Genomic DNA, 24244 nt, shown 5'->3' with positions numbered 1-24244 from the left:
TGTCAAAATCATAATTAGTAGCAGTAATTCTGTGTTCTGTATAGACAAAAAAAATGCATGATCTCCTAATAATCTTTTCTTTTCCTTGTATGTTCACTCATACTCTTATGCGCTTCACTTCTGTAGACTCTTATCTTGCAGACTGTGAGAATCTTTGCTTCACAATACCATTGTGCAAGCAAGTTGGTTGCATCACATTTATAAATAGAGACTGGTGAAGCACAGTCTCTGAGTCTCTTGAGCTGCTGTCTAGTAATGTGACCCTTGGCCATCATTTCTCTTCCTTCTTATCATTTACTACTTATAAAACACTCCCATTGGATTTGTAAATTTTCAAAAATGGAATGAAGATAAAGTTGAAAATAGTTTGGGGGGTAAGCAATTTTGAAGATCAGAATAGTTCTAAACCTAATAATTTTCTAAACTATAATGTATTTTTGTTATCGTTGCATGTTTTTCTCTCATCTTAAATATCAGTAGTCCAAAGTAAGCACAGATCAAATGCACTGTTGGTCAAGCACCTTTCAAACTACCAGTTAATTTTAGCTTCTTACTGACAGATCACACAAATGTCCATATTTTGAAGCTTTGTGCCTATAAGCAACAGTGACTTGTGAGAGAACTCATATTTACATCTTCTTTAGAAACCCTGTTGCTGTTCTGCAATGGAGAAACTGTTTCAGTTCAAGAAATAGTTGGTTTGTTTTTTTTTAAGTAGAATATTCACTCAAGGTTCTGCAGGTTTGTTAAACTTGTTAAAATATCTCATGTTATAATCTTAGTTACAAAGAGTCCAAACCAAAGATGTGAATGATATGCTTGCTTTAACTTTCTTTTTCTGTGTTCCAAGGTTTTTCTGATTTACTAAATAATATCAGATGTGGTAGTTCATGCTAGGACTTCTGAATCTAGATATGCAGCCATCCATATAGAGTTTAGTTCAAAAGAACTTAACAACTGTTGAAACTCAAAATCTCCCCTTATTCAACCAGGCCACTTCTATTTTATGTCACTGAGATTTTGTGAAAACTCTTCTTGTACTTTCTAGATGATAGCTAAAGAGCTGAGTTTATACAGGCTGCAGCAAATCTGAGGTCTATTTAGAAAAGTCTGAGCCTTATCTTCTTTTCTATTCCAGAAAATGTGACTGTGCTTTGAGTATAAAATTGAATGAAGAATGGGGGAAAAGGTGTTTTATTTTCCAAAATGTAAATACTACAAATTCAGTCTGAGACGTGAAAGTGAAACTGGTCATTTTTCTTTCTTCTCTTTTTGTGCTTCATGCAGTAAAATTTTACTGTGGGTAGATTCTGGAGATTCTTCTACTCCCAAAGCCTGAAGGGGTGCATGAACGCTTTGCCGTAAGAGGTGGTCCCTCTCTTTATGATGATACTGTGAGTGTCAATCATGTGGGTGCTTGGATAGTCTTCAACAAGTCAAGTGTAAAAGGCGCCGCCATAAACACATTTGATATTAAAAAACCACATGGATTTAGCACCTGCTTATACTCCATTAGAGGTCTTGTGCCTGAGCACAATACTTGTGTGTTTAGCTCAGACCGTACACTCCTCCCAGATCTCCCAGCTGCCAGGTGTGTCCTTAGTGCATCCTCACGTGAGTCCTTCGAGAAAGTCACGCGATGCTCCAGGTGACCCTCTGTTTAGCATAGGGTGAAAAGCCTGTCGTCTTGCCTGATTCAACAGTGGGTTAAAAGAAGAGTGAGACTGAGCCAGTGCTTGTGGGTTTGCCTTGAGGCTTTCTTGCTTTTGGGGGCAGAGGCAGTGTGTGGACATACACACCACAGGGATGCTGGATGTGGGTCCACGGTTGCAGATGAGCTGCACATCAGATGTCTGTCACTAGAGCCGGTGGTGCACTGCTTGGAGATGCTTCCAGAAGTATCCTTCTCCTCGCCGCAGTAATACCTGCTCGTTGTGCCCTCTGGAGTGGCCCGTGGCTCTGTGGAGAACCACAGGCACAGTGTCCCTGCTGCTTCCCTCACAGGCAGGTATTTGGCTTGTTCATTGCCTCCCAGTGGGTTCCTACAGGAACCACTCCTTCTGGAGCACAAGAGGGAGAGGCCTGCAGACTAAGCTGTATCCTTGGTCATAATGGGGGCTGCATGTGGGTTGCTGAGGGCATAATTTGGTGTAAGAAATAGCTGTGGTGGATGAAACTAACAGACACAGAAAGAATCAAGGGTGACTTTTTTTCCTGGTTGCTTGATATGTTAGGGTATTGTATGGTTTTATCCCATTGCTAAACAAAGTGCCAATTTGAAACAAAGATCTCTGACCCTTCCTTTCTGATGTCCGTATAATAACCCTTCAGATCTGAAGTTGTATTATTCTAATGTAATAATCGCTTTATTTTTCGATTTCACATTTTTCCTCATGCTTTCTTTTCAATTAGATCTAAAATCTTTTAGATTTGGATTACAGATCCTGTAGGGTAGGAGTTTATTAAGTACAACACAGAAGGACTGTATAGATTCTATTTAGGCCATTATGAGGCAACCAAATACTAAAATCCCTGGTTATGTGATGGAGAAATAGAGTTACAGACTTGTCCAGAACTCTGAAGTATTTGGCATGCTGCAGAGTTGGAACACAGAAACTTTCTTGGCCCTATGCCCCAACCACCAATAAATGAGGCTGCTTCTCATTAGAGCTTAAATATAACTTCAGCTTTTGATCTAGTGCTGAGGGAGAATCCTGACCTTGATTTAAAGATGGTTTAGTAAGCTTGTGTTCTTCCATAACTGGTTTATGCCAAGCATATTTATCACCTTATGTTATGTAAGAAGGAAGTGGGCATGTGAGATGCTCCACAACTTGTAATGGCAGGAAGGGCATCCCCTTGCCCCCCCGGTTCAGCCTTCATAGCATTAGATTTGCCTTTGGAGGAAAATGCAGTGTTTGGCTATGCACCAGTATGGGCTCTTCCAAGCGTGTGCCATTGTGATGTTAGGTTACATCCAGTCATTCCATTTTGTTAACATAATACTGTTTTGAATGTTATTCTTGCCAAATGCCCCTATTCGGAAAGGTTTCTTGCTCTCTACCAAAGCTTCGGTTTCTTCAGTTTCATTGCAGTAGGCCAAATTCTAGGTTTTCTGACAACTCTCTGTGCTTTGCTATATCAGGACTTGGTGTTGTTGCATAGTCAAGGTGGCTTCAGGTGGCTTTGGTTAATAGTACGTGGAATACACACTTCCCTGTGTAGCTTGGGACACAGGTTTCAGCTGCTCAGTATGTGTTTCAGTCCTGAATCTTCGCTTTGCTGTTCCTCACATTCATCTACCATTACTTTTACCTGTGTTCAGGGCAAAGATTTAAAGGAGAGTATTGTCTGGGAGGCCTCTGTAAGTGGTCCCAAGAAGAGTAACATCTTAAGCAACACTTGCTAGAGTTCCTTATTGTTTTAACCAGAAAAGCTACGTGAATGCAACAGAGGTGGTTGCTAAATGCAAAACCATAAGAGCTAGACATGGAGGAGTGTATGCCTTCTCATATGTGTCACTGGACCTATAGTGATTTACACCAGCTGAGATCTCACCTAGCATACACTATTTTCCAGAGTAGTCCAGGCTGTTATGGCAACCTCTGTCTTTCCATATATTTGATGCAAGAAGAGTAGAACAATTCTAAATTTGTCTCATTTTTAGCCATTGCAGTATCAACACCAAAATTTCTCAAAATGTAGAACAATTTTATGAGCCTCTTACAGGCTTATTATATGACTTTTATGTAACAAGAAAAGTAGCGAGCCTAAATACAACCATTCCAGGAGGTTTGATGTCGCTTTTAAGGTGTTAGTAAATGATATGGTTGGGTTGAAACGCAGAACTGTGAATTTCAATTGCAGTTTCCAGGTTGTAAGTTTTCTGACCTCTTCTGGGATTTGTCATAGCTCAATTGTGCAGCATTTGTGATTTCTGGTACAAACCTATAAGGGCTAGTTGTTCCTTTATAAGTACCTGAGATTTTAGCAGAAGATAATTTTCTTGCCTTCTTCTGAATGTCACTTTGAATTTCAGATTAATCTTCTAAATACAGAGGACTTTAGGAGCTCATGGTATCATATAAATGTACCTGTTGTGACTAACTCCTAGTCCCTTATGCTTCCATTATCCTAATGGACATGCAAAAATTAATATGGATAAATGATCAGATTAAAAGCAAGTAAATCTACTGAACCCTATACATAGTTGTAGAAGACATAACCCTGCAAATAGCTGTAGAAGTGAGCAGATTGCAAAATGTTTTTTTGTCCTCTTTAGCTGCTGATAGTATTGCAACTCTCCACTACTATTCCCTGTAGTGTCTCATAATTGATGTTGAAAAGATGCTGGGAAATACTTGTTAAACATTTCTAAATGATGTATTTCTCTGCGTTTACTGATGTTCCATGGTTTCAGCCTGCAAATACTCAGGGTTTCCAGTAGAGGTCAGGATGACATTGTCAGATATTTTGTGAACGTGTTGACCTGAATAGGAACCTTCCAACACTTTCGTTATTCTCACAGACAAAACGTTTGGGTGGGTTTTGTTTGTTTTACTTTTTAATATGCAGATAAAGCATTGTATAATTATTTTTGTTTCCCCTGGATTTTGTCAGCAACTTTGTAAAGTTTGATGACAAACGTGTCGAGTTTCTTGAGAAACTGAAGGTTGGGAATAGAGGAAAAACAGTGGGAAGGAGATGACCCTGAAGAATTAACACTGCTGTTGAGGTAAAGGTCTGTTACACTGCGTGTGTTAGGAGTAGGGGGTCTGGGAAATCGGTTTAGAATTGTTTTAATCTTTATACCAAGTGTGTGTATGCAAGTGTACATGTACATACATATATATACATATATATGTATGCGTATCACACACATACCTGCACAGACAGGCATACATATATACATGAGCATGCATATATTTTTGTCTAAGACTATGCTACACATACACAGCAGCAATACTTAAGCAGCCTTTGCTTTGGCCACTTGTTTCTGCTTTGTCATTGTAGCCGCTGTGTCTTGGCTCAAGTAAAAGAACAGATCTGGCTGAAAAAGTAACTCTTTAGAAGCAGGGGAAAAAAAAAGAAATTCTTCTTTTTCAGCCACACCAATTACTTGATCAGTTTTGTGGCAGAACCATGCAAATGAACATATCAACACGATGCACGGAGCTGCTTGGGGTAGAAGGACTGCCTAAGCTGTCGTGGTGACTGAAGAGAGCGAGGGAACACACTACATATTTTTAAAAACTAAATTTTTTTCTTGACTCTGGAACATAGTTTCCTGACTAGGGTAGATTTCGTGGCAGACTCTGTAATGCAGAACCACAAGGTATGTGTAGCCTTGTGTGCTGCTGCTCTCACCTAGCACTCTGGATTTGCTAGTGCACATACACAGGCAGATCACAGAATAACTAACTCAGTTCGGTTATTTTGCAGAGTCCACTGTGGCTGGCATTGGAGTATATGTCTTTATTTTCAGGCTAACTTTGCACTAAGATCTCAGAGATACCTACACATGTGCTCGTGCATACGCATTACACACAAGGAGTCATCCATGGTGTATTACGTGCCTTCTTGCAAGTACAGAATTGCGGTGCTCGGGCTTCATGTTCTTACTGGCACACTGATTAGTGGCACATCAGCAATTTGCTTGTATGCACACACGCAGCTCTTTTGCAACGATGTGCGTTGTTCTTCTCTGGGTGCCTGTATGACTCAACTCTTGCAAGCAAGCTTTCAGTGGGCAGCAACTCCTGGCACACTCCTGTCGTCACTCCATTCACAGACACTTCAGCATCCCTGTTCAAAAAGAACTGTAGCAGCCGGTTGTTTACTGCCCCTTAGACTAGCTGCAAAATAGCTTACTCCACTTGCAATAGGAACCGACTACAAAACGCATGTAAAATTCAGGCCCCAAACTGCAGCTTGGTTACCTAAATCGAGAAGATGATGTTCACCATCTCTGAGCATATAAAATGTGGAGGAAGATAAATAACTGAGGGTGAGGTGCAACAAGATGAAAATGAGATAAAATCTGCTTTTCCTCCACTGTCTGTTCTAAATTATCTTGACAATAAAGGTTTTGTCAGACCATGACAAACTTTCCAAGGGGAAGTGGTGAAAGTTCATATTACAGGTGACATTAATAGCTAGACTGGAAAAACCACTTTGGATGTTTATAGAGAATGACTCAAAAAGTTCGGTGAGACATATGAAGTAGCTCAGTTGGTCTTTTTTGATCTATTTATTGTGACAATTAAATATCATGCTTTCTCTCTTCTGTTTTAGGAATTATTTTATATCCACATAGATGTTTGATCTTTTTATTGGAGGCAAGAATACTATGGAGTCAAGCAGTTCTGGACCAAGACGGCTGCAAATGAAATAAAGCAATACTGTCTCACATTATATGTTCCATAATTTATCGTAGTAGGCAAGGATAGCCTACAAATGACAAGGTCACCTTGTATTTTAGGAGGGAAGCGCTCTCAACCTCTGCCAGGTTTTGTTCTGTTAGACTTCAGCAAGCTATGTTTCTGCAGAGGCCTCCCAGAAGACTGTCCCACAACTTCTCTGCTTCCCTTGGTAGCCATTTTCTATATCACTGGTCCAGCTTTAACTCCTCTTTCCCACGAATGGCAGACTTCCAGATGATCTTGTGCAGTGGCGCTCATCCTGCCTTACCCCAGGCCCAGCTGGATCTGAACGAGGCAACACTGATGGTTGCCAGTACTGTCTCAAATTGGATACCGGTACTCGAGTCCTCCTTGCGTTTATTTTGCTGACTAGCTGCCTTCTGCTGTGCTGAAGTACATAGCCTTTTGTCTAGCTAGAAAGCTATCACCCAAGCTTCACCAGTGGAAGGTCTTGATTTCTTATAGTGCTTCAGCTAAAACATTTTCTGTTGTAGCTTGTATCTTGTACATCTCTGCAGCACCTAGCAAACCAGTGAGAAGGAAGGATATCCATTTCAACTTTGCTGGCTTCTAATGTTGCCGGCCAAACTCTCCTCTTTTCTTGAGTTTTATTACGTCTATTATATATACTTTGTCAAAAACAAAGGGAAAAGTTGGTGGGGTTTTGTTGTTGTTTGTAGGGATTTTTGGTCCTTTTGTGCCAGCAGGTAGAAAACATCTCATTCTAGCTCATTGTCTGCAATGTGTAAAAAGGTTGAAGTCACACGCATATCTCCCTTCCTGGTCAAAGCACAAAGTTAACACTAATAACGGAGAAGATATTAGAGAAACATAGCACAAAAACACTTGTAAAAGTCTGCTACTTCACTCTGGATAAGAATACCCATTGATTTTAGCAATACATAAAGTACCTGTTTTCCTGTGTAGTGTTTTAGGAATGTGCTGTCCTGAAGAAAAATATAGTTATCGTAGTTATTGCTGAGTAGTAACTCAGCACTGTTTGGCTTCAAATTTAAATGCAAAAAGTCCGATTTACACTTGATTTTTATTGCATATGTAACTTTTTTTCCCCAGGCTTACTGCATTTTTTTCTGATTCCTTTGCAAAGAGGTAAGGAACTTTGCATTCTTATTAGTAGTAGTTTGTGGTTTTAAATTTAGAATGAAAATGGCACAGAGCATCCAGGGAACAGGCTCAGCTACTATCATGTTCTCCTATGTGCCCAGATCTCTTATCTGTAATTTGGAACATGACCTTTCATATTTCAGATCCGCAAAGTGCTCACCTTTTTGACCTCTGATATCCAAATAGTATTCGTAGAAATATTTCTAAAGACAGGTTTTTCCCTGTTTCTGAAATAACGTAGTGAATGCATGAAAAAGTAGTCTCTTCTTATGTGTAGCCTGCTTTCAAATTTAATTCATTTAATACATTGCATATTAATAAACAGAAAGTTGTGTCACCATTTTGATAGCAAGAAGATAGGGTCGATCACTATTCTCAGATCATGGTTTGGACAACAAATATAAGCTGTGTGTCCTAAATTTTGAATGTTTATCTGAGTACATTTTTGTGGGAAATCTTATGAGTATGAAAAAGATTAAATTCTGTTGTGTTTAAATCTGTGTTGAGCTCTGTCCTATTGTGTTTACTGTTGCTGCATTCCATATGCTCCTTATTTATGTGCACCTGCCTCCCAATTAAATCTTCATTAACATGCACATCTGCAGAAGCTCTACTTGCTTTCATCCCACTTGAAGCATTAGATGTTTTACACCAAATACATTTCTAGCTTGCTTTTCTTCTGAACTTCCAAAAGAAGCACAGAGAGATGAAAAACACAGAAGTGAAAAACTCCCCAGTGTTAACAAAACTTTGGGACTCAAAAGTCTTGTTAAATTTTGCTTTGGCTTCTATTTGTATTAATTTCTCATTTCTTCGTATTCAGTGCAAACGTAAATGTGTATGACAATTTTCATGATACAATTTGGGACTGGCTGTTGTCTGGAATAGTTGATGTTCTTCCCAGAAAGCTCTTATTTAGTGAGAGAAACTCTTCAAAAGTCTCCAAATTGTGGGACTGATTACAATGGGAAGCAAGCAATCCACTTCACTGCAGAGCTCAAGGAAAATAAATTTACTCCCGCTGCCTTTAACACCTTAAGTAAATCATGTGCTGTATGTATGTTGTGTACATGTTCAAATGAACTTGTGTTGAAAATCTGACTGTGTAAGAACATACATCACATGCTCACTGGTATAATGATTGGTCTCTGTTCGGTACTAGAAGCTCAGAACTAACGTCTAGAATGCAGAAGCTGAATTACTTGTTACTCGTAAGGAAGAAAGAGAAGTATAACCATTACTTCAGGTCACCACTGAGGTCACTGACAGCACAGCATGGGGGATTCAAGTATAGCAACATGACTGCAACTAGCTCATGGCTGTGAAAGAGATCTTTAGTCCCCATTGCCGCAATATGCTTAAATTAGAAGAAGCAAGAACACATTCTTTTTTTTATTTACTTTTTGAAAAAGGAAAGAAAAAGAAAACTTTAAAAATGAAATTTGAAAAGAATCTCTTATAAATAAACATTACTGTTGGTCCTGCTGTATACTGTTCCATGAAGATGCTGTCTGTTAAATTAGTAAAATCAAGGGTAAATGGGTTGGTGGGTGGACTCCTCTGCAATCCATGCAGTGCTTACTTTAATAATTAGATATGGTCCTGTTGTCGAAATGTAGTGCAGCTTTTATCATTCTTGGCAGACAGAGCAGAACAACACTCTGGCACTTGACCTGCCCATAAAAACTTGAACAGGAAACAGCAATAAATAATCCACTCAAAAGGCCCTTGAGAAAAGCATTACACTTTATTCCTTGTAGGAATTGCATGCTACTCTGGGGGGAAGTGTGGGCTCTTTCAAAACAGAGGCTTTGTATTGTTAGCATTTTTTTTTTATTTTTTATGATTAAATGTCTTAATGGTAGCTTGAAAGATAAACTTTTAATGTATATAGCAGAGCTGATACAGGCTTCAAAATTGTGTCCAGTTTTACTCCTTTTAATCATCATAGAAATCAACTTGCAGTATACACATACACACCCAAAGGGTGTTTCAAACAAGCCAACGAGCCCTCATATTCCTGCAGAGTTGGCCTTGGCTTCTTTCAAATGGGGAGCCTGATTCTTCTTGTTCTGCCTTACATGGAAACCTTCATCCTTCTGCAGTGACCGAAGGGTTTGACCCCAAATCCCCTTCCTCAGCTAGGACATCCCTGCTAACTTGGTGCCTGGGCACTGAAATGGGCACAAGGTGAAAAAAAACTGCTACAGTTTCTCTGGAAATTTCTTCCCTCTTTTTCTGAGGGAAGTGGAAGAGCATTTCAGTTCTCTTTCTAGCCTGAAAGAATAGACCGATTCTGTTTTTATTTTTGCAGCGTATTTATTGGCTCTGATGATGCAATTAGTTCCACAGACAATTACTTTAATATCTGACTTTTCTCATTAAGTGAATTGAAGAATTGTAGTTTTAGTCACATAGTGGAGTAAGTTGTCTCTTTATATATGTACAATAATTTAATTTTTCACGTTCCTTTCAGTGCTGTGAATGAATCTATACTAATCTGTGAGGAAAAGGAAAATCTTTAATATTTGCCAAGAGTAGTTTGAGAGAAAAAGGCATATACAGACTACTATCACACTTCTCACCTTTAGTAAAGGAAAATATTTAGTAGTTAAATGCAGTGGGTTTTTTTTAATTTTCACTCATATAGTCTTTGTTTCTAGCTCTACTAGCTTCTAACTAGATTAACAAGTTTTGAAAACCTATTTATCTTTTTAAGGTTTATTTTCAATGATATTTAATTTTTTCCAGTTTTTAGAAACCGAACTCCTAGATTTTTGGCTGATTAGACAAGTGAGTTTTACTGAAATTATTCTCTTGGCTTGCTGAAAATATCTGTATTTAAATATCAGGGCAGTGATTGTCAAAGGCAGAAATTCTAGGAAATATTTTTCCAGTTTGACAGGAGTGTTGTTCTTTAGAAATAAACGTTATGCTACATGAAGAGCAGGTTGATAAAATTCAAAATCTTCCTAATAGATCTTAGTCTACAGCTGGTCTGAGTTGAAATGTTGCAAACCCAAATGAACATGAATCTTGTCTTAGGTACAGAAACGAGGTACAGCAACTCCATTTGGTTGCACTTTTCCCCATTTATTCCTGCACTTAAGCCTCCCAAAAAGCACTTTGAATAACTAATGCAGAATGGTACTTGGGACTGGGTTAACAGTGTAGCAGCTAGAAATAGTTGGATAAGTTGATTCATTTCTTCAATGTTATGATTTCTTATATGGCACACGTTAAATGTATATTGGTGACAGTAAGGCCTGTACTCATGAGCTTCGAACCATCTCAGGTCTTTAGCTGACAATGTGATCCATCTTCTGATCTGTCCTTGCAGATGAGGTGGAAACAGATATTCATTACCACTTGCATAAATTTGGCAATTTTGCATAGGACCGAGAAAGCAGTGCTGACCAAATATCAGGTGTCTACAGTCACCACTTGCATCCCTTAGCGAGCAGTCTCCTCCCAGCCATATGCCTGCTGAGATTTGCCAGTAGGGCTATCTCAGTACCCTGGAATATTGCATTTATGTGCTTTACTGCTTGCTCTTTCCTCAATTTCTTAAGCAGAATATTGTGAATGGCTTGAATGTCTTGAAATTTTGGTAATTTGTATAGTTTTCAACCAGACTGGAATGCATGAGTGATTTCATAGCAAGGACTGATGTTGGATTCTGCCTAGTAAATAATTGTTGAGCTGTTAGCATTGTCTATTTAATTTTTCAAATTTTCCATTAAACGTTCAAAAAGGCTAGTATTGCGTGGCTTTTGCAAACATCCACCCCTGATGTATATCTAATTTATTTTTTGAAACGTTTACCCTTATACCAAGTATTTATTTGCCTACATGGAATTCATAGGTTTATGGAGAACTCATTTATTTATTTACTAATTTTCTTGGTTATTGACTATGCAGAAGTTTCCACTAATGAGAATTCTTCCCCATTGTGAATCATTAATACATTAAGTACACTTCAAATTCCTCCAGTAATGATACAATGAGAGTTGCTTAGCTGATTTAAATGACACAGATGTAGTACTAATTATACATTTTAAATTGGCAACAAACACAATTAATTTGCTGATTATCTAAAACAAAAGTAAACTTTTTTATTACAGTAATTTACTATAATTTACCACACAGCCATTTTCTTTGTATAATATTCAAGCGCTTGACAAACCTACAAAGAGATATGTAATTAGACCTGTTTCATCCATCACTGCCTTTTAACCAGAGGTCTTGCGTGAACAGCTTACAAAGACTCTATGAGATTAACCAAATCATAATGGTGGCATCTTTTAAATCAACAAATAGAATTTTTTTTGCTAGTAATTTCTGTGGATTAGTAAAATTGAATGGTTTTAATTTAACTTACATTACTTGAAGGTATTTTAAAGGGCTGTTGTTTGGATGGTGGTTTGATTTGCTGTAGTTTACCAGATCTGTCTGTGTTTAGATTGCAAATTCTTTTGGAAAATTTGAAACAAAATTAGTTTATGGGTGTTTTTTGAAGGGAAAAAAACCAAACAACAAAATAAAAATCTTCCCACCCAACAGCAACAACCCTGTCTCTAAATGCTTTGTGCTCAGGGAACTTTAGAATGATTTGTCCATGTGTGAGGATTTGTCAGTGTGAGGATTTGTCAGTGTGAGGCCGTTATAATATTTCATTTGCATTCCAGCCTAGATGTTGAGCATTAAAAATCTGCAAGTGTCCATATCAAACCCTGTTACCAGGTCATTTATTTGCCTGTTAAATACTGGCTTTAGAGAGCTTTATGCTGGTGCTTATAGCATCACTGAAATTTGCCAGATGTATGGCATCATTAAAATAGTCTTCAAAGTTTCTCTTAACGTAGAATAGATAGGCACATCTTGTAAGAGATTATAATTGTTGGTTCTGGCATAATTCTTTAAACTGACTATAGGACCAGGAATTAAAAACCACAAACGTAGCCACCCAGACTTCCCCTCCCCAACCCAAATCAACCAAAAAAACCTCTCTCAGATGCTTATTCTGTATTTTCAATGTCACTGATACTTCTAGAGGAAATGTGCACATTAGTCATGTTTTTACAGATTGAAAGGCCTTTGGGTTCATTTTCAGCTAGTGGCACTGTTGCGGCCACCATTGGCTAGAGAAGCAAATTTTATCAGAACATGCAATATCCTTTGGTCTGTGCCTTCTTCGTGCTTGAGATCCTCATTCTAGCTGAAAAATCAGTTTTGTTTTCTATTAAATGCTTCTAAGTAAAAATTCCGGCTCTTGCTTTTTCTAGGTCTATGCATGATGGGTGAAATAGGGGTATGCAATCCCTATTTAAAATGGAATTTAAGAATGAAAAATACTACTCATCAGCACTTTTTCCACGCTGGAAATTATTATTAATTCCCAGGAAATGACAATATATCGAAGTGGGGAACTGGATTCTCTTTAGCAAATCCCGAATTTAGTTTCCTTGGAGATGGTCAATAGCAGTGCCAGTGAGGACAGGTGCCAGCAGCAGAGTACTCATCCTAGGTGAGCACAGGTGCATCAGGAAGAGATGCACCTCCATTCCCTCATCATCTATCTCCAGCTAGAATCACAGCCAGATGCCAAGAGCCCCTCTTCCATCTGTGATCCGAAATCCCCAAAATGTTCTTTAAAAAAACCCGAAAAACAACCCAAACTTGTATTATATTTCTGATGATGAATCACCTACTTACTGAGGAAAAGCATTTATTTCTGTTTTATAAAGCATATATTTCTGTATTTATTTCTGTTTTGTAAAACATGGGCTTTATAACAAGCTCTTCCACAATGTGTTTTCTCCCTAATTTTAATTTATTTTTCCTTCCTTATTTTTTTTCAGGGGGGAAGATGGGTAGTGATGAGTGTGCAGGTATGGACATGCAGTTATTTGGGGACAATTAAGATATCCCTTTAAAAGTAGAAAATAGCGATTTCATTAGGTAATATAATTGCACTGTATTGTACCTTTAAAAAGAAATATGCAGTTGTTCTTGAACTATTAAACTATATGTGTCACGGATTTATCCTGTACCAAAAGGATCTCATGTGTCACTTGGCAGAATGACAGCTTTTTTCCCAAGTCTATTGTATAATTGTGTTTTGTTAGCTGTTTTTGTTTTATAAATACTGTACTAAAGGGATCTCTGAAGATCAAGATTTTTGATGCAGTATTTTTCTTTGCTGTTCTTTGATGTTGACCTTCCCCCACTCCCACCACAGCAACAAGCCCAGTATTTTGTTCTCAGAAAGTTACCAATTCTATGTCAGGAAAAAAAGCGTTTATTTTTCATGTCAGAGTTTTTGCAAGCGGGCTGACTCCATTCCAACAGAGTCCTTGCTGAAACTCTTCTGAAATAATTTTCCCGGGAAAACTAGGTTGGTGAAAATTTTCTTCATTTGAAAATCTGCAAAGAGAGTCCAGTGCTATCATTCTTCATCTGTTTAACAACATGAGCTTGCAATACCAGTATTGATATATGTTCTTTTTCCTTCTGTTTCTTCTTCTAGCAAAAGCAGTGACACAGGCTTTCTCTTTGCCTGTACATTCAGAGTGAGAAACTTCAACTGTAATGCTTAACTGAAATCCTTCTTAATGAAAAATAATTGAAGAAGTTCTTATCCTATCTCTTGGTAGTTATGGAGAGAAACTATTTGTTGCCTGCTTTATAACAAGGTCTTCGTATCAGAAGTCTGTTTTTAAGCCCTTCCTCCTGCTTAATCTTCTCTTGTTTTTACTAAACAAATGCAGTTCCCTTAACCTTTCTTCCCAGATCATGTTTGTGGAACATCTTGTCAGTCTTAAGGTTTCCCTCAGGGTTCTCTGCAATTTCTCTGCCTTTCTCAAGAAGAAACGACCCAAATGAATAAAGTATTCCAGCTGAGTGTCCTCATTGCCAGGAGAGCGGAAAACTTACCTCCCGTGTCTTCTGTGAGACAATTTAAAAAATATTTTTCTGATTGACATTTAACAGTTTTGCAACAGCATTATGTTTTTGGCTTCTATTCAGTTTGAGCTATCATAACACATCAACTCTGCTTCAACTACTGCTGCATAGCCAGGTAGCTCCCATTTTATGTTGTGTTTTCACTTTTTTTTGAAGTGAAATATTTGAATTTTGCCTTCATTGAATTGAATCCTATTGGTATTATAACACTACTCCAGTTTCTGACATAAGTACAAAATCTAATCCTGCTCTCAAGGGTGCCTGCAACCCCTCCCAGCTCAGTGATAGCCATAAGTGTTATAACTGATTTGCTATCCAAGTTGTTAATGAAAATATTTAAAACTGACCGAATTTTTGCCAAGACCTTGCATGATAAAACCCTCCAGTTCGACAGCGAAACTTTTCTTTGGGAGCTGTTCTTCACATTGTGATGGGTGATATAACTGATCTATTTTCTGAAAATTAAATGCACGTATATTCTATGCCGTGGCTCTTAAAAAGAGGTGCCCTGAGCAGCAGGGAGGGGGGCTTGGCTCCTGCCCGTTAGGTGCAGGGGGAGAGGACTGCTGCGCTGGCAGTGCCTGGGCGTGCTTCGCTGGAGGAAACTTCTGGAGTGCAGGGTTAAGCAGGCAGGCAGCCTGCAGCTTGAATGAGAGGGAGGTTTCTGCAGAGCTCAGGAAGCGAGCGCATAACCGTGCCTCACAGACTTACCATAGCAAGCCATTGTGTCTTTGCGGCAGAGACCGTATTCTCCAGTCTTGCTTTCCAGTGTGACAACTTTCTGTGGTTTCATGGGTTGCAAAAAATTTCTAGCTAGTCTCCGCTGGGCCCCTAGGAAAGGGGCATCTGGTGGGCCGGAGGTTGTGAGTCCCGCCTATTGCTAATAGTTTTATTGTTGTGTTTATACACCAAGATAATCAGGGGTGAGAAGTTGTATAGTAGAGAATGAAATTGTTTTTAGAGATTTTTCTGTGTCTCACTATGTAAACTATAGATGTAGTCTTCTACAGAGAGATTCTCCAAAAGTTAGATCAGGGCCAGAGCCTGTTGTGGGATATAAAGTAATAACGAGTTGAGGGAAACCCTTCCACAGAATTACTATGGCCTGAAAGCGTGCTCTGCATTGTGTCTGCCTGGCTGGTCAGAGGGACAGCAAGGGAACGGGGGAAGCAGGCGTTATTCTCCAGCCTTCTTGCTTAGTGGAGACCAGTGGATGACTTTGTGAGTCAGGATGATTTTTCTCTTATTGAGTTAATGCTTAAACTATCTTTTAAGACATTGATGGTAAATCAGAATGTGAAATTAGATTCAAATTATGTTCTGCAAGCACCTGCAGCTGTCCTGGGGTCTTCAAGTTTATGATAATGGTCTCAAACCACTCAGTCAAATATGGTTGACATGATGAGAGTTTATATGTTCTCTTAAATGAACTATGATTTATACAAGAATACCTTCTCAGTACATTTGAAAAATAAATAATCAAAATTATCTAAGCATAGGAAATATATAGTCTGACTCAACTGTCACCTTCTGGAATCTGGGCTTGCAACCTGATAGATCTTATGGCTCAGCTGACTAATTGGTATAAGGATTTGGCCTTTTAGAATTGCCAGCTGAAGATCTAATTTTGGCAGGAGGAGTGGCCAGATGTATTCCTCACTGTCCTCAGTCTGAACTGGGTTAGTAGGGACAATAAATAGCTTTATAAATATTTCACTATGCCTACATTTTGATCTTGATTTAAAAGATTGGAGGATAGATTGTTCAGTTCCTCATGAGTAATCTGAACAGGGTTAATAAAAAAAAAAAAATCCTTACTTTAAATAAGTTGGTTTTCTCGTATTTCTGTAATATCTCCCTTTTTGTCTGACCAATGCTTGGTGATATTAACATCCCTTTCTTCTTCCTATAAAGGCTAGTGCTGAAACAATGGCCACAAAAAAATGGTGGTTGCTGTTGACTTCAGCCAAGAAACGACCTTGGATGATGTTCTTGTCAATGTGGCTTTAACTTAAGAAGGAGATGAACTACACAAGTAGCATTGTTCGGACAAAAGGGGAGTATTTTGTATTTGTTGCTTTTTATCTGCTGTTCTGATCAGGAACCTCTGTCCCAGATTTAAATGCAAGCTTTCAAATGAAGATAGATGTGTCTATGTTCTCATTCCAAGTGCCTCAACCTATCTTTATTGAAGTTAATTTTTTTATTGAACTTTGACAGGTTGTTACCCAAGCTTATTCAAAGTGTGCCATTTAACTTTATCTCAAAGGATATTCACTGGCAATTTATGGAAGAGAGTGCAATATAGAAATCAAAAGGTGATCTACATTCATTTCTGTTGCATGGCCACAAGAGAGAAGAATCATAACTTGGCTTTTGAATTTATGTTGGTTTGAGCCATGGCATCTTTTTCCCCCAAGACTTAAGGGGAGAAAAAAAAAAGACAAAAGAAAATGAACAACTCACAAACAAATCTCCTTCTGTTCTGGATATTGAACTTGGAAATTGAAGTAGTGAACTATTTCCTATTCACTTTTTTATTCTTTCAAAGAAAGCTAGTTTGCTCACACTCATTTGTTTTAGGGAAATGTTTTAGGGAAATGTTTTGTCTCAAATGTATACTCTATGACTGAAACTCCTTTTCTGTTCCCTGTGGTTAAAAGAGGCAGAGGGCTCTCTAACTGAGCAAGCTTAATTTCATCTTCACAGTGTCAGAGCTCAAGCTATACTGCCCCTCGTAGTAGTCTCCAGATATGTGCCAGGTATCTTGGATAACAGAACTAAAGCAACAGATCTAGGCCTGCAACTTTCCCCAGAAAAATTAAGTAGACCACAACATATATTCTGTACAGAATGGATAAATTTATTTTATATAGATGGATATGTGCACTATTATATCAAAGACAAACTCATCAGCTGTCAAGAAGCAGATCAACATTCTTCCTACAACTGTGATGACTGTTAGGTAAAGGAATGGGAAACACAATCTTTTCTATGAATCAGACTGACAATCAGCAGAGTTTTGTTACAAATACAAATTCAATTATTATATTAAATACTTCATACCCACACCAAAAAAAGTTTTCCATCAATAGCAGCTAAGTACTACAAGCCTAGTAAAAATACTAACAAGAAGGACAAGTAATTCCTAGCTCTTACGAAGTGCAGATGCTCAAGGGTGTACTGAAATGTCACTTATCATCTTTTGTTACTGCTTTATGGTCAGAGTTGTACCACAACAGGATCAGAGGAAAAGGAAGTTGTGGGCAATCTTACTCTATTTTATATGATATGACCATTTTAAAATTAGATACAGAAGCGTAGTCTACATTGGGAAATGGAGAAAATTCTTATTCTTTCTGAAGAAGTTTTCGGTGTCTGGTATTGGACCAGCATGTGTTAGTGAAGCACAGACTAATGTCAGTTAGACTTTTAATTAATTAATAGTAACATACGTATTTCATATCTCTGGCATGAAGAAGTCAGTTTAATTTTTTAGAATAAGTTATTACTATAGCAGGGCTGAGGAAAAATCTCAATATTTACGTATCCACCGATCATTGCTCAGTTATCCTGAAATAAAGCCTAGTATGTTAGATGGTTACAGAATTTTAGAAGTATTTGCTGTAGAGCACTTTTGACCTCAGACCGCAGAGCAGCTTTTAACACGCTCAGTTGCTGTACTGCCTGCTCAGTATGATGTGTGAGACTGTGTCGATAACATAGGTATGTTCTTACTGGAAGATGGAAAAAAATTATTATCAATAGGGAGGATGCTCTTTTAGGAATACACTGTTGGATGGCAGCCCTATGAAGAGGAAATTACAATTTAGTTCTTGATATATTCTACCATGAATGGATCCTGGTTACAAAAGTAAAATAAATAAATAAACTGATATTTATTCAGTATCTTTATATTTGTATCTATGGCTTGGAGCTAAATAATAGCAACAAAGAGAATGAAGAAATTAGGTAGGAACACTTCATAGAAGGACATCAATATCTGAGGACTGCAACAGACTATTTTTATGGTTCTTGTTTGGAAAGCATTTTAAGGAAGGAAGAAAAAGAAGGCAGTGCATACAAAGGAGTAAGAAGGAACAATATATGAAGGTATGACAGCAATGTAAATATCATCTAGGGTTATCCATGTCCAGATTATATGTACTTGGTTTTATGGTTGGTTGTTGTTTGTTTTGGTTTGTTTTTTTTGTTTTTATTTTTCCAAACATGCATAGGATTTGCTGAAATTAACTGGTTGACTTGGAATCTACTTTGGATATAAACTGAAACATTTTCAGAACATGGATTTGATTTGTTGGATTATGAAAAAGCAACTCTATTCAGCCTTTTCTAACACAGGAGGAGTGAAGGAGATAAAAAGGAGGGGGAACTGTGGGAACAAATGAGGGCTTATGGGTCCAGGTTTTGCATTCAGTCCTAATAAATACACAAGTCTGAAGCCCAAACAGTGATATTTTTAGCATTCCAGGTATTCAGAGCCTTCTAGGCATCTTAAATTGATATACCAACTTGAAAATGGTGATATCACTGTGACAGATATTATTTGGAGATGAGCTTAGGATATTTTTTGATTTACTTTTTCAATTTATCTTTATTGCTTTAAAACAATAACAAACTCAAAAAAAGCAATTTTCTGAGACATATGTAACTGTCCACCTGGAGAAAAACGTAATTTGTCCTTTAATTCTTTCTGCAGTATTACTCATAGATTGATTCTCTCTCTTTGTATAAACCTTTGTTGATGGTGTTGGTTCCCTTATAATACACTTTACAGGAGTACTTGATATTGCTTTTATCAGGTAAATTTGGCCTGAAATCAGAATTGTGCTACAGTCTGTAAGCTGATCTAGCGACAGTGGTATAAGCATCATTTATGATGCATTTAACGGAAAGTAAATCCAGCTTATGTTTACTGCAGTTTAATTTTCTGCATTTCTTTCCATTTTCAGGTATTTGATTCCACCTCCTATTATTGATGTTTTCGGTTTGTTTTTTTTAAATATTTCTGCAATATCCAGAGGCCAAGGTCATGCTCTGTGCATGTTCCTGTACAAACATAGAGTTGATTGCTAAACTTTCTGGAGCAGGAACTGTCTCTGTCTGAAGAGTCTGTTATAGATGGATGAGGAGAATGGGGTCCACAAAGGTAAAACAAGTTGTGCATTTCCTTTGCCTGACAATTTCAAACTTTCTTCCCCCATTCTCTGGAAGACTGAATTCCACTCAGCTTTCCTTTGTGCTTGCTTCTCCCTTTTTCTTGAACATCCTCTGTCTCACTGGACCTCAGTGAACCTCATGCCCATAACCTCCATCGGCACAGTCTGTGAGCTACGTTGCCTTCCCTTTCTTGTCAAGGCTTGCTCCGCTGGCTGGGTGCCTCTCTTCCTATCAAACAACCTTTTTCTCATTTTTGGCTCTGTCCAGAGGATTGGATTACCGGATGCATGCACTTATTTTCATTCATCTAGCTGCATTTATGGCTGTGCAGTGGTAACCTCTGCATGTTTTTAGGTTAAATGTTCTTCTTGGGTAGTGGCGGGGGACAGAGGAAGAAGGATTGTTCATTTGCTGTGTCTCAAGAGTGCACAGATAGTTACTTGGGACAAAACAATCCCTCTCTCTGGTAATCTTACTAAACGGTTGGATATGCATCGTTATCAACCTTCTAATACCATGACTGGCAGGTACAATCATTTCCAGACAGTATGGTTCATTCAGTACTTTACTGGAACATTTTTTGTACACCGTGGCTGATATGAGTAGCATGGTGGATAAAGGCAATTATTATTGCAGCACAAGATGAATCTCAGGGTTTTTTTCCTTTCAGTTTCATTTTAAGTAAAAGCATTTCTGGCTCCCTATTAGACTGTCCATGTCAGGAAAAGTTGAGTGTTACACCTTCTCATCTTGTTTCCTGGTTTGCTAGAGTGTTATAATGAAATATCTCACAAATTAATGTAGGACTTAAACCTGTGACACTATTCAGAGTCCAAAAAGTAATAAAGAATTATGTTCCAGTGGGTGTCATCAGTTATCAACAGCACAGTAAAAATTTTACAAGAATAGCGACACTATCCATGTATCTTGCACTTTGCTTCAGCTGGCTTGAGTTACTTTGAACACTTATGTAAGAGATTTAATAGCTGAAAGCATTTTGCTGCTTGTGGTATTTGTTAGAAGTGTAATCTGAACTGCTGCAGTGGAGGAACACCTGATCAAATTTTCAGTGACAAGAGACTGACTGTTTCAGTTTTGAAATCAGCCTTAGCTTTTCAGCATGAGAAAACAAAGACAAAATAATCCCTTGTTGGGTGTTCACAAAACAGCAGGGTGTAGCTTTCTAAACAGTGTTGAGGCAATGTGATGCGACGCTTGAGAGGACATGGTCTGTGGCCATGTGAGATGTGCAGTGTTTTGAAGCGGGGCTGTGTGAATTTCCACACCAAAAGGCTGCAAAGCATTTTTTTCTCAGAGGTACACATAAGGCAACAGATGACATAAATATTGTACATGTCATCTGACAATAATTAAGGGAACATATTCACTTTTTTTCTGTCAAGGTTTTTCAAGATTTGACTGCTGTCCATTGCTTTGTTTGCATTTGTCGTGTGGAGTTGATCCATTTTCCTGCAAATGGCAAAAATGTGTTGTGTAAAGGAACTTTCTTGACTGGTTTTAGCCAGCCACACTTGCATTTGAAGTATAATCTGGTGGCTGGTAGTAAGATTTAAAAGGCATATGCAACATTGTCTTTCTCCTTTATGCACCTTCTGCAGTACTTTTTGTGGAACATGATGAATTTCTGGTACATTAAGTACAGTGTGTATGAGGAAAGGAGAAAACAAAAAAAGAGCTGGAGTGCTTTCTGAAGAAAAGCAATAATTACGTCAAGTTTCACAATATAAGGGGGGTGATGCTCCTTGCATTTGGAGTAGCACATGTGGGAACAGTCATGTCTAAACATTATTTTATTATACATGTGCTTCTGTAACAAATCTTATCATTTACTGTGTCAGTGTCCATGCATAATGTGTACCTGGGAAAACACGTACCTTTACTGGACAGCAATACCCACTGGAGATTTTTCAATCCGACTTTAATCTTTTCCTTGCACATAAACAAGAGTGTTTCTTGTTGCTGTGTATAAATATTATCATTCTTGATATTTTTATTTGGAAATACATAACAGGTTAGTGGTGGAACAAAATATTTTGCATCATGCAAATGACTGGCAAGATCAGACATATTCATGGAAATTACTAGTTTTGGTTTACTGCCACAAAAAGTTCATGATGATGTATAAATCCTGTACTCCTCAGTGGTTTAAGCATTGGTTATTGGTTGGAAAGTGCCTTGATTTAAATTCTTGCAGCACCTGTAGTCACAAGACACCTGAAATCAACAGTGGTATTAGTGTTCCTTTTGTAACTCTACTGATGCAGCTTGTGAAAGGCCATGGGAATGTATTGTCTGGATTAATGCAAGTTGGCATATGGAACAGTTGTATCAAGCAGGGTGAAAGCTTCTCACTCATGGTTAGGGAAAATTGAGTTTTGTCATCCCAAGTTTTAGGGGCCAGAATCAGACCTCTGCAGCTTCCGAAAAGCAGGGTAAAAATAGAAAAAAAGAAACAGAGGGCCAGGTGGATCAGAGCCTTTGAGAATTTTGTTTCTTTCCGTTACAGGAGGGAGAACACATATAAATCTCTGTGTTACGTTATGGAAGGAAAGTACATGCTGTGTTTCTTCTCATCTTTATGTTGTAACAAAATATGTATGGAAGACTTGTATAGGTTTGGGCAATAAGCTAAACCGTCTTTGATGATGGGACAGTTCTAATCGTTGTTCTGCCAAACAGAGCTAGACCCTTGCACCTGATGATCGCTTTCCTGGGTGATTATGCTGGAAAAAATGGGTGGATATGTTATGTTTGCCTCCTGTAAGGGTTTTTTGGGAAAAAAAAAAAGGTACTGCTGTGTCAACATGTGGGCCAGATGGCATGCAGCACAGTCGTTGTCTATGTCAATTCATTGATGCACTGAAGTTCGTATACAGAGGTTTACATACTGCAGCAAACCATAGGCTCAGACATTGCATAGCAACACAGCAGACATTAGTGTTCTGACTTGAACTTGGAATGATGTGTTTCATCTCCACAGTCCATCTGCATATCTCACATGCGTCTTGTTCATTTGGTCTTTATTCAAGAGTTCTTCATGTGGGCATATTGTCTACATGGATTTCACATCTGAAGGCCCATTTTGTAGTAGAGAGGGTACTCCATGTGTCTTAGTACTTAGGCGAGATAGTTATAACAGAAGATGTGGATTTGCAGTGCACCAGCATTTGGGAACAAAGTGATTGCATGGTTGTGCTTCTCTTACTTTAGTACTAGCCACCAGACTACTTCCTCATGACAGTATTTTTCATATCTTGTGAGCAGGTTTACAGAACAATGAAATTCCATGTTCCGCTGACACCGTGAGGAAGATTAGGGTGCTGTCTTGCCAGTAGAAACCGTTTTATTTCTCAACAAAGACTATACAAAATCTTACCACCATGGAATTCCTGCTAATAACTCTTGTTGAGTTCCCCTTGTCTTCCTGAGCATTCAAAGTATGGTGTTAATTGAATCCTTATTGCCTGATGGATTTTTGTCTGTTCCTTTCCTTTTCTAGCTACCTCCAGAATGATTGTTGCTAAATATTTCTTGCCTGACAGACATATACTGAAGATTGCTCCTTTTTGATTTTTTGTTTTATGCTAAATTGCAAACTGTTGCTTTAGGTAGGGGTAGAAATAGAAATAGGTAGAAGGGCCCTAGCCCTTCCTAACACAAAGAAACCCTGTTGTGTAAGGCTTTTATCAAAGTCCTAACTTGAAACTAAATCACAGGGTATTGAAAAGGATACAAGTAACACAAATTTGTTCCTGAATTTGCTGAATTTTTATGGGTTTCCTCATATTTTTTCCTAAGAAGTTAGAAAAATCTGAATGTTATAATTGATGGAAAATGAAACTAAAGCCAAATGTGTTAAGTTCTCTGGTGTTTTTGCTCACTTGAATGTTTGGGGTGGGCTGACGCTTGAAGAGCACAGTGCACATAATTCTGTGCCTGCATTTTTCCCATCTGTACAGTGATGGCATGAAGTGACATGTCAAATAGACTTGAGAGCCCAGCAGGACAGGCAGCACTGCCATCATATCAGAACCTCTATCCTGCCACTGCTTCTCTTTAAACCTTTTATTAAACTCCCTGGCTGAAGACATAGGGGTAAAGACAAATTCAGAGCAGTTATGTCCTTCTACCAACACTGAGATGCATGTTTTCAAAGCATTGTATGGCTAAATCCCTAAACAACCCCCACTGATACTAATGGGAATCCCACAACGAAATCCCTGAATGATTCCTTGAGCATGTATTCATTAAGACTTCCTCTCCTGCCCTCTATCTCCCACATCAGTTTTCAAGTAAAGGGCCAAGAGGTCTGTTTTGAAGCAAAACAATTGAAAAAGGAAGCAGTTAATACAGGCTTTTTGTTCTGAGTGACCTCTCTATGCAGTTATGAAAGTCCTTATGGTATGTAACATCTTTCATTTGATGTGGGAATGTATATGTTAAAAGATACACTTTGCTATGACAAAGAAAGCTAATGGTGTCAGGAGCATTTCCCACTTACAGTCCATGGGAGAGGAGCAGTCTGTTCT

This window comes from Opisthocomus hoazin, chromosome 1 (genome assembly GCF_030867145.1).
Source record: "Opisthocomus hoazin isolate bOpiHoa1 chromosome 1, bOpiHoa1.hap1, whole genome shotgun sequence".
NCBI lineage: Eukaryota > Metazoa > Chordata > Aves > Opisthocomiformes > Opisthocomidae > Opisthocomus > Opisthocomus hoazin.
This window is presented reverse-complemented; position numbering follows the sequence as displayed.